The sequence below is a fragment of the Lutra lutra genome, chromosome 2, assembly GCF_902655055.1.
Source record: "Lutra lutra chromosome 2, mLutLut1.2, whole genome shotgun sequence".
Classification (NCBI taxonomy): domain Eukaryota; kingdom Metazoa; phylum Chordata; class Mammalia; order Carnivora; family Mustelidae; genus Lutra; species Lutra lutra.
In genome coordinates, this window is record NC_062279.1 from 150499776 (window position 1) to 150512562 (window position 12787).

The 12787-nt window shown below is 50.2% G+C and overlaps 1 long non-coding RNA gene across 1 annotated transcript; it reads left to right on the forward strand.

Moving 5' to 3' along the window:
* The first annotated feature begins 3797 nt into the window (after positions 1-3797).
* On the forward strand, positions 3798-7885 carry LOC125094323 (uncharacterized). Its single transcript, XR_007125456.1, has 3 exons — positions 3798-4115; positions 5848-6076; positions 7232-7885. It is a non-coding gene; the product is annotated as an uncharacterized LOC125094323 (long non-coding RNA).
* The last annotated feature ends 4902 nt before the right edge of the window (positions 7886-12787 follow it).

Consider the following 12787-nt stretch of genomic DNA (forward strand, 5'->3'; position numbering starts at 1 on the left):
GTTGGGAGGACAGCCAAAGCAAAGCAATGGCGAAATAACACAAAACAAAATCCCAAACACCACCTCCAATATAATGATGCACTTGCCATGTGATCTCTGAAGAGAAGACTGACTGAAGAAAGGTGCCCAGGCCCAGTTTCCAGCGGAATCAAGAGCTTCCTCCTGTCCTGGGGCCTAGGCCACTGTGGGGGCCAGCTTTTAGGCATCCAAGACAACACAGATTGCACCAGCTTATACCTAACCAGGCCATTTTCTACTTGCCTCCCTCTGTCCATGGAGGTGGGGATTCTAGAAGTCAATGGGAGTTCAGGGCATGTGAGCCTGTGTAAAGCAAGCCCATACAGCCCAACCAGGCCCATAAAAGCCAGGAAATGAACAAGTTCAAGTTCTCATAGTGTGTTAATGTGCCCACAAATGTACCTACTTTATACATTTAACAGCTCATGTAGTAATGAAAAATGCCATGTAGAACATACAGCTGCAAGTGCAAGGTGGGATAATTAATATGCCTATATGTGCTCCCTAATTGTTTCATTCCCTGTATTTTTGGTTAATGTAACACTGCAAACTTTTATATAAATAGTTTGTGTTTTATATGGAATTCCATGTAAAAGAAACCAAGGGGGAATGACGAATAAGGGAAAATTCTAATGGTATTCTTACTGAATTTCATTAGCTCAATATTCTACCTTATTTTTTCCTCCTATTAACTGCCAATATATTGACACAAAATTTTCAGTGACTAGCATGGTCACTCAGCAAGGCCATGGCCAGCTTAGGAAAAGAAAAAGGAGAATCCCCTATCTGTCAGAATTAACATTTCATGTTTTCTGTCATTTCTCAGCCAAGCCATCTTTGTAAAACAGCCAGATATCAAGTTTGACATTTGAAGTCCAAACATGCTTGAGTTGTCAGTTGAAAACTGGGGAAGCATGGGATAAAGAGCTGAATTTTAAGGTTTTCACTATTACTAGTGAGGTCTGGGTTTTGGTTGTTTTTCTAGGAGAACCCAAAGGCCACTGAAGATGTTTTTCCATCAATTTTTTCATAAGCGTTTAAGCTAAAGGGAAAAAAAAAGTGGAAAGATGGGAGGACATGGTTTTCTTTGGGGGAAGGAAATTAGAAGTCACCGCAAATAATTCACCTGGATAGGTAAAGGCGAGCAAACACTGTTTGCTTGTGAATCCCTAACAACTTCATTGCCCTGTACCCAAGGGAGGAGGCAGAGCCTCTCGCTTCATTTCAGACCCGCCTTGAGAAGGGAACTGGGGAGGAGCACGTTCCAGGTGTGGGTTCAGCTCGGCACTCGCCAGCGGCCTCCGCAGGTGGCTCTTCTTGGCAGCAAGGCCAGGCGCAAACCCGCTTGCTTGGGAAGCCTGACTTGACCCCCGCCCAGGCTGGCAGGAAGCGATGTTCCTGTTCTCTACAAAGAGAATGGGCCTCCGCGAGTCGGCGGCAGCGGGGCCCAGACTGCTGATGTGCTTCGGGACAAACCGCGGCAAGACCCGAGTAAGGAAAACCTCGACCTCATACTCACCAGCTGGTGACTGCCTCCCACCCCCCCCATCCCCAAAGTTGGCAAAGGCCTCGTCTCCGGATTGACTGTGGGCCAGGACGCTCGCCAAAGCGCTCGGGGCTTCAGCAAAGCTGCAGCGCGTTGCCGCTCCCTCCCCTGACCGGACCTGGGAACCCGCGTGCTGCCCCGGCCCCGCACCGCGTGAGCCACGAGACTCAACCGTGCGACAGCTACTCGGAGGCCGAAGGCGCTTGGGGAGACTGCGGCTTGGTGGCGGCTCACGACGCTGCAGACTTCGCGGCGGGGAGGCCTCGCTGGACGAAGTGGCCTAAACGCACAGTCCTGGTCCCAGGTCCCAGGTCCGACTCTCAACTGCTAAACTGTCACCTCCCCAAGGATGGATCTCTAGCTGTCTAGCACCCTGGCCCCCGGGACACGCTGACCAAGCCCAGGCCGGCCGTACGGCACTGCACGCCCCTACCGGTCCCCGCAACATGCGGCATCTCCCTGTGAGGTCCATGAAACCATGTGCACCAGGACCACCCGTGGGCTAAAAGTGAGGATTCTGGGCCTCACCTTCACCCACTGAAACCAAGCACACTCCCCGTTGAATTTTTACTCGCGCTGAAATTGGGAGGCTTGCTGGGCCCTGACCGACCGCAGCTTTTTCGTTTCGGAAACGCGGGTAGCCTCGGAAGGAGAGAGATACTACCAGCCGGATCTTACAGAAGAAGGACCTGAAGCACAAAGAGGGGTGTGGATGCCCAAAGCCCCATGTGGGCAGCGGCCCTGCGCGGCTGGGGCTGTGCGCCGTTCATGCGCTGTCCGACGGAGCACTGGGCTGCTAGTATTTGGAGAGAGTCCCCTCTCCTGCCTCTGCTCCCGCGTACCGACTCCCCTCCACCTTTCCCCCAACCTCGATTGCTGGCGTTGGGGTGGGGGGGCGTTCCAGGGGCCGGAAAGGAACACCCAGCTTCAGGGCAGGGGCTAGTTCACCCAACTTGTCCTGCGGAATGGGGGAAGGACCCGCTGGCGGGCGTCTTTGCATAGGGGCCAGGTGATCTCCGTGAGAGCCCGGGCTTCGTCCTTCAACCTGATCCCATCCAACTAAAACTGCGCTGCGGCGTCTACCCCATTTCATTCCACCCTCGCGGGGCCTCCTCCCCCCGCCCGGCTTCACTCCACTCACGCGGGGCTTACGCCAGTCACCATCCTACCCCACCCACGCGGCTGCTCCAGACAACAACCTGGGACTGGATTCCAGGCCCAACCCGTTTTACACTCCCGGGGCTCGAGCCTCGGCTTCCAGCATCCTGGAAGGGCGCAGTGTTTGGGGAGCCGGGGAAACGGTTAGTTGGTGGTAATAGGGTGGCCTTCCGACTGGAGCTCTCAGAAATAAAATTTAATCAGCGTCCTCTGCGCGCAAGGCCAATAGCCCTAATTCACAGAAGTTTGTGCTCTGCTTGGGACTGAAGGACCAGGTATTGAAGGCAGGGTGTATCAGGCTAGCGGCCCTGTTTCAGATCCTGGAGTCCACCGGGGACGCAGAGGAGAAGACACATGCCAGCGTGGTCTCAGACTCCGTCCAGCCAGGGGTTAGCTCGGCAAGTCTGTCCGCCTGCTCATCATCCATAACCGATGGGTTACAATGCCTTCCTCTCTCCACAAATATTCAGAGAAGACTATCAGATGTCGGGCAACGTTCTGGGCCGGAGGCACAGAAGCAGAAAGCAGCGTAGAGGCGTGGTTAAAGACGCGAGCTATCAAGGTTCAAATCCAGGTTCTATTGCTTGGTTAACTATAGGACCAGAGAAAAATTCAGCTCTTTGTACTTCAGTCCTCATAGCTGTAAGATGGGGAGAATAGCAATACCTCCTTCATGGAACGGATGTGACAAATCATTGAAAGGGCGTAGATAATTTGCCAGGGTGACTGGCCCCTCTGGGAAGCTCAACAAATTCTGAGCTGCCACTACCATGCTCCGGCTTCAGAGCGCAGCGTGATACCCATCAGTCTTGACAACGACGTTTCCATAAGGATCAGAAGCAAGGGATGCAGAGGTAAAGAACTCAAGGAGGAGCCCGCATGCTGGGCGCTAGCCAGGTGGATGCCAACCGTCGGCCCCTGGCAACGGGACCGAAAAGCCGAAAGCACAGAGATCCTGCTCGCTCTCCCAAACCTCAGGGTCCTGGGTCGCGGGAGGCGATCCAGCAGTGCGCCCGGCACGCGGCGCCGTCCAGGAATCCTAGAACTAACCGTGGGCGCAGACTTCAGTGGAGCCGCGCAGAGGAGTTGCAGGTGCCGCCGCCCACACAATTCATCCCAAACTCAGGAAGCAACAGCGCTGGGCACCGGGGACCCGAGCCAGAGAGTTGGAGCAAGTGGTGCTAGGCCCCAGCTTCGCTTCTTCGGAAATGAGTTACTAGATAGACTCATATCTTAGGGAATTCCAGTGGAAAAATTCTCTCAGTCTCAGGATGGCCTTCAGTGAGATGGACAGAAGTTGCACCACAAGCCTCTTAAAAGCTCAGCTGGAAAGGTTTAAAAATGCACCGTGAACCTTCCTGTGAACAAGTCCCCAAAGGCCGTTTCACTTCAGGTTATGATCTGACTTAATAATAAGGGCCCCCAATTTTTCCAGGACTGAGTGCTAGGCACATTGCTAAATATTTTACTTGCTCTAATTCTAAATCTACAAAATAGGTCCTGAAGCTTTGTGGACCTTTTAAACCCTGCAGGCATATTGAATGTGGTTCCTAAGATCTAGTAAGTAATCAGGATTTGTGATCAGTTGTCCTGCAGAAAAGGAGTCCATGAACCCCAGATCAATTCTGCCCTTCCACTGGTGTTTTGTGGAGGACTATTTAGCAAGAACCCCTCTCTATCAGACTTCAGCCTGCCTGCCCCACCCACAGACCTGACGGGACTACAATAGGAATATTAGCATAGCATTTTCCTCTTTAAGAGTAGACTGGACAAGCAGAGAGAGCCAATTATCATATGGTTTCACTTATTTGTGGAGCATAACAAGTAACATGGAGGACAGGGGAGATGGAAAGGAGAAGGGAGTTGAGGGAAATTGGAAGGGGAGGTGAACCATGAGAGACTATGGATTCTGAAAAACAACGTGAGGGTTTTGAAGGGGCGGGCATGGGAGGTTGGGGGAGCCAGGTGGTGGGTATTGGGGAGGGCGTGTATTGCACGGAGCACTGGGTGTGGTGCAAAAACAATGAATACTGTTACGCTGAAAAGAAATTTTTAAAAAATGTAAAAAAAAAAAAAGTAGACTGGACAACCAGCGGCAGCAAGCGCCATGGCCTTGAAGTGTCTCTTCCAGTGGATCACAGCATCCAATTTCAGTCAATCTGCTTGTTCTGACAGAACACCTTTAAGACACAATTACAACTGACCCAAGCCTCCACAGCCCTTCCTATTGGGAAATTCTGGAGTCTCTGCTGCTAATGGAAGTCCTTATCCTTCTTGGAGACTTGGCAGGCTGGGTCAAAGAGGCTGTAATGGGTGCAAAGGCCACACAACTGTGAGTGGTCATGTCAGCCTTGAGTTCAGGTCTTCTCTAAAGTCCTTGTCTCTGAGCGATCACACCCAGTTAGTTACCAGAGCATTAAACAATTAATGTCACCTCCCTCTATACTAGGAGTATAAGTGTCTATAAGGGCAGTTCATAAGAGCTAACAATATTGAACTCTTACTGAGTGTTAGGCAGTGAGATAAAGCTTTACCTCTACCTTTTAAAAATCATTTTACACAATAAAAAACCAAGGCACAAACAGATTAAGTATCTATTAGCTTAATGTCACCTTGCTAGGAAATGGCAGGGCTGAAATTGACATCCAGGCTACCCTCCAAACGCCCGGGATCCAGGCAACACTTACACCATCTCTTTGTAGGGCTCATTAAGCTCTCAGTGAATGGTAGCCTCTATAAATGTTTGTTTAAATCCAAGCAAAGACCTGGGATTCCTTCACATGCGAGCCATGGCATCTTTGAAAACAGCTAACATGTACTGATTGCTTATCATACCCAGGGCACCATGAACTGGGCACTTATTATATACCAGGCACTATTCTAAGTTTTAACTCATTTAATGCTAAGCAAACCCCTATAAGGTAGGTTCTATTCCTATCCCCAATTTACAGATGAGCAAACTGAGGCCCACTGTCATCTGACCAGTAAAAGACAGAATTGGGCTTGACTCCCAGGTACTTTGGCTATCAATGATTCTATACTGGATGTGAAAATGTAAGATTCCTCTGCTTAGAAGCTACTGCACCATTATGTATCTCTCTCTCTCTCTTTCTCTTTTTAATTAGAGGATGTCCTCTCTGATGGAGCTTCTCTATAGAGCTAAAGCACAACCAGCCCAAAGGAAAGAGGAGAGCCACCACCCCCAAACTTGGCCTCAGTCTCTAAATTGGTAAAATGAGCAGTCGATGCAGGTCTTGTAGGTTTGAGGCTGGAAAGTTGTGCCTGGAACCTGAATGACAGGATGGCTATCCTGTCCAGAGGGGCTCTCTATAGCCTCTGGGCAGGTCTTCATAGGTAAGTGTGCATCAGCTACACTCAGGGCTCTTTGCATACTCTGGGGGTTACCAAGCACTTTCAAACCCACCCTTCCATTTGTGCCTTCCATTCAGGAAGGTGAAGGGAGGTCTGTTACTCTTTAACTTTTAAAAAGAAACCAAAACCCAGAAATCACAGTGGACAACACCCACTTTGGCTTCAGGCTGGCCTGGGTCTTGAACAAACAAGTTCCTAGTTGTCATGATAGCTAATTATCTTCAGCCTTCCTCCACGGAAGCCTCAAACTTATTCATGTCTAAAAAATGTATTCTTAACACATTTCTTTTTAATCAACAAAGGCCAACTTTGGGGATTGCGTGAAGGCAGATGTGACAGAGAAGCCAGCTGATTTAGCATTTACACTGGTTGGCACACCTGGGCTGCATCCTCTTCCCACTCCTTCTCTGGGCATCCCCTCAGTCCTTGGATCAGAAAGAGTTGAGACTGCAGCAGTGATGGAGTGTGGTCCACAGCAGACCTTGGGTGGGGTGGGGGAGAAGGTGTTCAGCATGATGAGACCCACGAGATCCATGGGACAGATGCCAGGCGGTAAATTCAGCAGGGAGCTAAGTGGGGGCGGGGGGAGCACAAGTGGTTGGGATGGGGTAAGGTGGAGGCGGAGAATCGCACCTGCTTTCAGACCTTGGTGTGTTGTGTTTTGGGTTGTTTTTTGTTTTTTGTTTTTTTGTTTTCTCTTCTCCAGTTGTTTCTGGAGTGGGTGCGTAGTCTGGCTGCGCCGCTTACACTGGAGCAGTGTCTGCAAACTCTGGTGGTTCCTCCCAGAGAAGACTTCGCAGAGTGCAGCAGGGACTTGTGTACTTCTGGGCCCTCATGCCACCCTTGGCTCAGGGCTCCGTGGGGACAACAGATAACCTCTGGGATTCACCTGCACACCCTAGGGAAGCTCCGGGTTTCCTTATATGATTGGGTTGCGTTCCTTAGCAACAGTAGCGTTCCCCCTTTCTTAGCAATAGCAGCATCCCTTCCCACCACCGGGAAGTGGCACAGCGGCATCTTGGGATTGCTGGAACAGAGCCCCAGTCAAGGTTGGAGCCTCCCCAGTGCCTGGATAAGAGGCCTTTACCAATCTCCCAGTCATTTCGGTAGGTGAATATTTTCAACCCCATCTTACAGAGAATGGTTCTGAGGTTCTGTGAAATATGCACGAGGTCCGGTTATTAAATTCTGAGCAGATGCAACTCGTCCCTTGGACCTTCGTGCCTCTGTAGAACCAAGTGCGTTGGTCAACATCAGGCCCCTTGGGCCTATGTGATGAGCCATTTTTATTGTGGAACCTCTGGCAGAGGGGCTGTATCTCTTCACTTCTCTATCCTCAGGGTCTCCCTCAGACCCACACTTGAAACAGGGGAGATGGGAGAAGCACAAGGAAAGCTACTCTTGAAGCAAACTGGAGGATTTTGGCTGAAAGTGGAATACGCTTGGTCTACTGAGCCTCTAAAGTGAGCAACACCTGAGATATGGACAGGAAAATCTTGGTTTTAGCTTTCTGCCTCCTGGCCTTAATTTCTTCACAACGAGAAGTGGGAATAATAATCTGTACCTGGCTGGTATGAGCGATGAATATGAGTGATCAAGGTGAATTGCATCAGTCTGGAAAGCAGTCAAAAGCACAAGTTCTGGGTGCGACTCCATCTCCACTGGCCCTATCTTCCTGGACAAATTACTTAACCTCTCTGTGCCTCAACCTCTCCCTCTGCATTAAGCTTACCCCAGTGTTCCCTAGAAAGATTCGCCTCACTGATTTTGAGGCTTGCAAATAAAAGAAAAAGCCAGGTCTTCCTTTCTCAGGCTGAGGGACACAAAAGCCTCCCTGCTCAGAATTCCAGAGATGGTTTTGAGAAAAACATACCCTCCAATTACCAGCCCTGACATCTTGGACAAGAGGTACTCCCCTCTCTGCTCCTCTGTGTCCCCATTTGTAAAGTGGGTCCCTAAAATGCATCAGTCTCTGAGGCCCCTGCCAAGTTCCGGTTTTTGTTATTGGTACTTGGCGTGGCGGGGGTTCTTGTCGGAGGGAGGGGCCGGAAGACTGAGGAGCCAGCAAAGACGGACCCATCCCTAGGGCCCCTCCAGCTCCACCGCTTTGGGCGCGGCTGAGCGGGTGGGTGGAAGCACCAGCCACAAGTTCTCTTTGCCCCAGCGGGGAGGGAGAACCGTGGGGCCCAGAGTTCCCGCTGCCACATATGGTCTGTGGATTTAGGTGTCAAAAACCGGAGAATTAGAAATGGTAATTTTCCGTCATTATGGCTGAAACGCGATCTGTCACAACAACTGGAACATGTCTCCGCGCTAGCGAAAATAATGTTCGTGATTAGGAATCATTACGCATGTCAAGCCGAGTCCATTAAGTTGTAGGGAGAAATTAGGCTTGACGGGCGGAATCAAACTACAAATATACAGGCCTCGCCTTCAGGCAGCCGAGCGGCAGCCCTAGGGAGGAGGCTGGCCAGAGCCGGGTGTTTTCTTAATAGGAAACTGCCCAGAGAATTAATACCCGCTTTGTCGCCCCCCATGGGATTCCTCCGCCTCTCCCCGCCGCCCAGCCCCCACCCCAAGGGAGGGAGTGGGGCGCGGAGGTGTGTCGCAAGCAGTAACTGAAAGCTTTGATGTCCCACAGGCCCCCTGGGTAAGTACCAGGCTCACCATTTGCAAGTTGTGACCCTGCCCTAGTCACTTGACCCTCCTGAACTTCGCTCCCTCCTCTGTAAAGGAGAGATAATCCCACCCACTTCATGGGGTTCTCCTGAGGCTTAAATGCGAACAAACATCGTCACCGGAGCTCACTAGAAATCCTCAGACCTGGGAGATGCCTTTTCCCTCCCTAGAACACTCCGCTTTGGGTCCCGGCGAAATGCGAGGCTGGGTGCGCTGGAAGGGGTTGGTGGAGCTAAGGATCTCTTGCTAATCAATCCCTGAGAAAGGAAGTCAGAATCTGCAAATCCCAGAGGGGTAATCTCAGAGCAACCCCTGTGCCTTGGGTAGACCGTGTACTCCCTTCTCTATAACACTACCAAAGAAAAGGGTCACTAAGTCCTCCCCGCTGCCTCCCTGGGCCTGCCCCCTCCAGCAGCCCAGAAGGATCCCTGGTGTCACCAGGAACCGCACACTGTTAGCCAGAAGAGGTAAATGGTAAAGGAGCCAAGAATAAGAAACCTTCCTTTTCAGGCAGCTGTCTAGTCCTCCTAAAATGAAAAGGCACTTTACTATCCCCTGATATGCCCTGTTCGGAGTTTGGGAAGGATTCTCCCCTTTTTGCAGATGGGTTCCCCCTGCTCAAGTGTGAGCCTGGGAAGGCTGGTTCCTGCTCTGCTCTGGACCCACATCACCTCTGAGAGTTTGCCCTGGGCCAGGCACCAACTCCACACTGTCCCCCTTTATCTCCCACCAAACCTCTATCTCCATACTTCCTTCCTGTGGGGAAACTGAGGGTCAGAGGTTAGGGAAGTCACCCAAGGGCTGGAAGCTGGGAGAAGTGGGAGTCAAGCCTGCTCTGCCTCCAAAGCCGTAACACCACGCTGCCATTTCTGCCTACAAGGCCATGGTCATCCACCCCTCCCTTACCTGGTTCTCTGTCCTCCTTGCTCCTGGTTGGGGAATCCCCTCTCTCAGAGAAGTGGTGAAAATGAAATGAGCTAAGGCAGTAAAACATTTAGTTTGGGCCCTGACATTTCCGGACCTCATTCTTCTCCTCTGTAAATGGGATCCTTGCAGCCGCAGCTCTGCGGTGGGGAACAGAACGGAAATATGGCCAGCGCTGAGTACTTTGGAGCCAGACAGTCTAGTTCGAACCCCATCTCCGCCAGCAATAGCCGCAGCGTATGGTCCATACCCAAAGTGGGATAATAGTAATGGAGCTGCCAGGAGGAATGAATGAAATAATTCAAGGAAAGCACTTAGGGAAACAGAATAAGCGCTAAATAAAGCACTGATTACCAGAGCAATGATTGGCCTCGACAGGCTTGGAGGGCCGCAGCCGGGCGGAGGAGAAGCTGACCCCAGCCCCCTCCAGAAACTTCTCAGTGTTTCAGCAGTTCCTAGAACTAGGGATGGGAATGGGGGCATCAATTCCACAGGGCTCCTGGGTCCTGGGGCTGTGCCTCCTGGATCCTCCCCTGGGAGATGGAGGAGTGGTTCAAAAGGGAGGATGGGAGTGCCTGGGTGGCTCAGTGGGTTAAAACCTCTGCCTTCGCTCAGGTCATGATCCCAGGGTCTTAGGATCGCACCTCGCATCGGGATCTCTGCTCAGCGGGGAGCCTGCTTCCTCCTCTCTCTCTTTGCCTGCCCTCTCTGCCTACTTGTGATCTGTGTCTGTCAAATAAATAAATAAAATCTTTAAAAGAAAAAAAAAAGGTGGGGGAAGATGGGCGGGAACACCAGATCCCTGGAGCTCCCTGCCTGTTCTCCACTGGGTGCACATTCAGAATTGGGCAGACTCAGAGAGGGAATTAAACGGCGGGGGTGGGGGGGGCATAGCAGGACAGAGACTTAGCCTGAATAGAGAGACCTTCTGACGGAGTCCAGCAAAGACTTGTCTCTAGCGATTAGCACATACCAAAAACGCTCTTACAAACATTTAACATCCAAGGGGCTCCTGGGTGTCCCCTTCCGTTTAGCAGTGGACTCTTGATTGCCGCTCAGGTCAAGATCTCAGATTGGTGTGATCAAGCCCCAGAGCCCCACCTTGGGCTCCCCATTGCGGGCGTGTGGAGCTTACTTTGGTAGGAGTCTCTTTCTCCCTCTCCCACTGCCTCACCCTCCTTAAAAAAAATTAACATTCCAGTGACCTTCCTTGACTGATCTCTCAAATGATACCCCGTGCTTGCCCTGCGATAACGTACACTTACTTCGTTTTCCTTTTGGCACTTCTATCTCTGTCTCCCACTAGATGGTAAACTCCACTAGTGTGGGGCCTTTCTCCTCTGTACCTCTCAGGCAGAGTAGCTGCTTAACAAATACGGCTTAATATTTGGATGAATGAATAAAAGACAAAAAGAGGATGTCAGCCAGTTCCATGCAAATATTTTTCTCTTAAAAAAAACCTCCCTGTTGATAATTCCCCTGCCAGCTCTTTTGAGCCCTCCCCTTGGTGCTGAAGGGTAAGACCCCAGTTCTCCTCCCTATGTGTCCTGTGGCTATCTTTCTGAGTGAGTTCTGCAACTCCTTCTCTAGACTGAATCATAAAGTAGGACACTAGCCTCTCACAAACAGAAGGACTAGCACGACAGGGAGGGCCTTCCTTTAGGAAACACTGCAGAGAACAATTAGTGTAAATCAAATAAATAATATACGTCTTATAAAATAATTATTTTAAGAAACTTTTCTGCAAGTTATTGTGGGCAGAAAAATATCAGCTGGAGGGGACCTGGCTGGCTCGGTCCTAGAGCATGAGACTCTTGATCTCGAGGTTGTACATTCAAGCTTACATTGGGGATACCTGGGTAGATCAGTTTTTGGGCTTCTGCTCAGGTCCATGATCCCATGGTCATGGGATGAAGCCCCATCAGGCTCCCTGCTAGGCAGGAAGCCTGCTTCTCCCTCTCCCTGCTTGTGTTCCCTCCCTTGCTGTCTCTCTCTGTCAAATTAATAAACTCTTAAAAAAAAAAAAAGCCCCACATTGGGTGCAGAGATCACTTAAAAAAATAAAATCTTGGGACATCTCGGTGGCTCAGTCAGTGAAGTGTCTACCTTGGCTCAGGTCATGATCTAGGAGTTCCGGGATCAAGCCCCAGCCCTATGGCCAGGCTTCCTGATCAGTGAGGACCAGCCCCCCCACCCACCCTCACGATGCTTTCTTGCACTGTCTCTCTCAAATAAATAAAATATTTTCAAAAAATAAAATAGTTTTGGGGCGCCTGGGTAGCTCAGTGGGTTAAGCCTCTGCCTTCGGCTCGGGTCATGACCGTGGGATCGAGCCCCGCATCGGGCTCTCTGCTCAGCAGGGAGCTTGCTTCTTCCTCTCTCTCTGCCTGCCTCTCTGCCTGCTTGTGATCTCTCTCTGTCAAATAAATAAATAAAATCTTAAAAAAAATAAAATAAAATAGTTTTTAAAAAAGAAGGAGTCAACTGGAAAGCAGTTGCTGTACATTTTTAAGCGTTAGAAGTCTATATACCGAATTTATTTTAAAAGCACAACTGCAGTTGCAAACAATGTACAGAACATGTTGCAGCCAAGGTTTCCAATGAGGGCTAACTGTTCTTCTGTTCTGATTGTTTTTATAATCACTCAACACTGCTTGTCTATCCCTTCTCATTTCCACAGGTAAGTTTCTTTAAATGGTAAATGTCTTTGTTTAACTTGGCAAATAATATTATCTATTAGGTTGTGAGTATTTCATGGTGACTACTGTTCAGGGAACACCCCCTTATCTTCGTGGGGATGGGGGTAATTTTCCATATTTTCATCAGAGCAACTCCTTTTGGGTCTTCATCAACCACCTCGTTCCAAATCCATGCTCTGTCCCCATGGGGTTTTTCCGGAGGTAGATTTTAATGCCTTCCCTCCTGGAGAATCAAAAAGACCTCGTGCTTGAGCGCCTGGGTTCAGCTTCTCCAGCTAAGCACTCGGGCAACAGCACCTTCTTCCTCTTTGGGGGTTACTCATGGAACCAGAACTCCTTGCTAGTGAGATTCAATGGAAATGGGCTGGAGAATACATTCATGAAATATAAG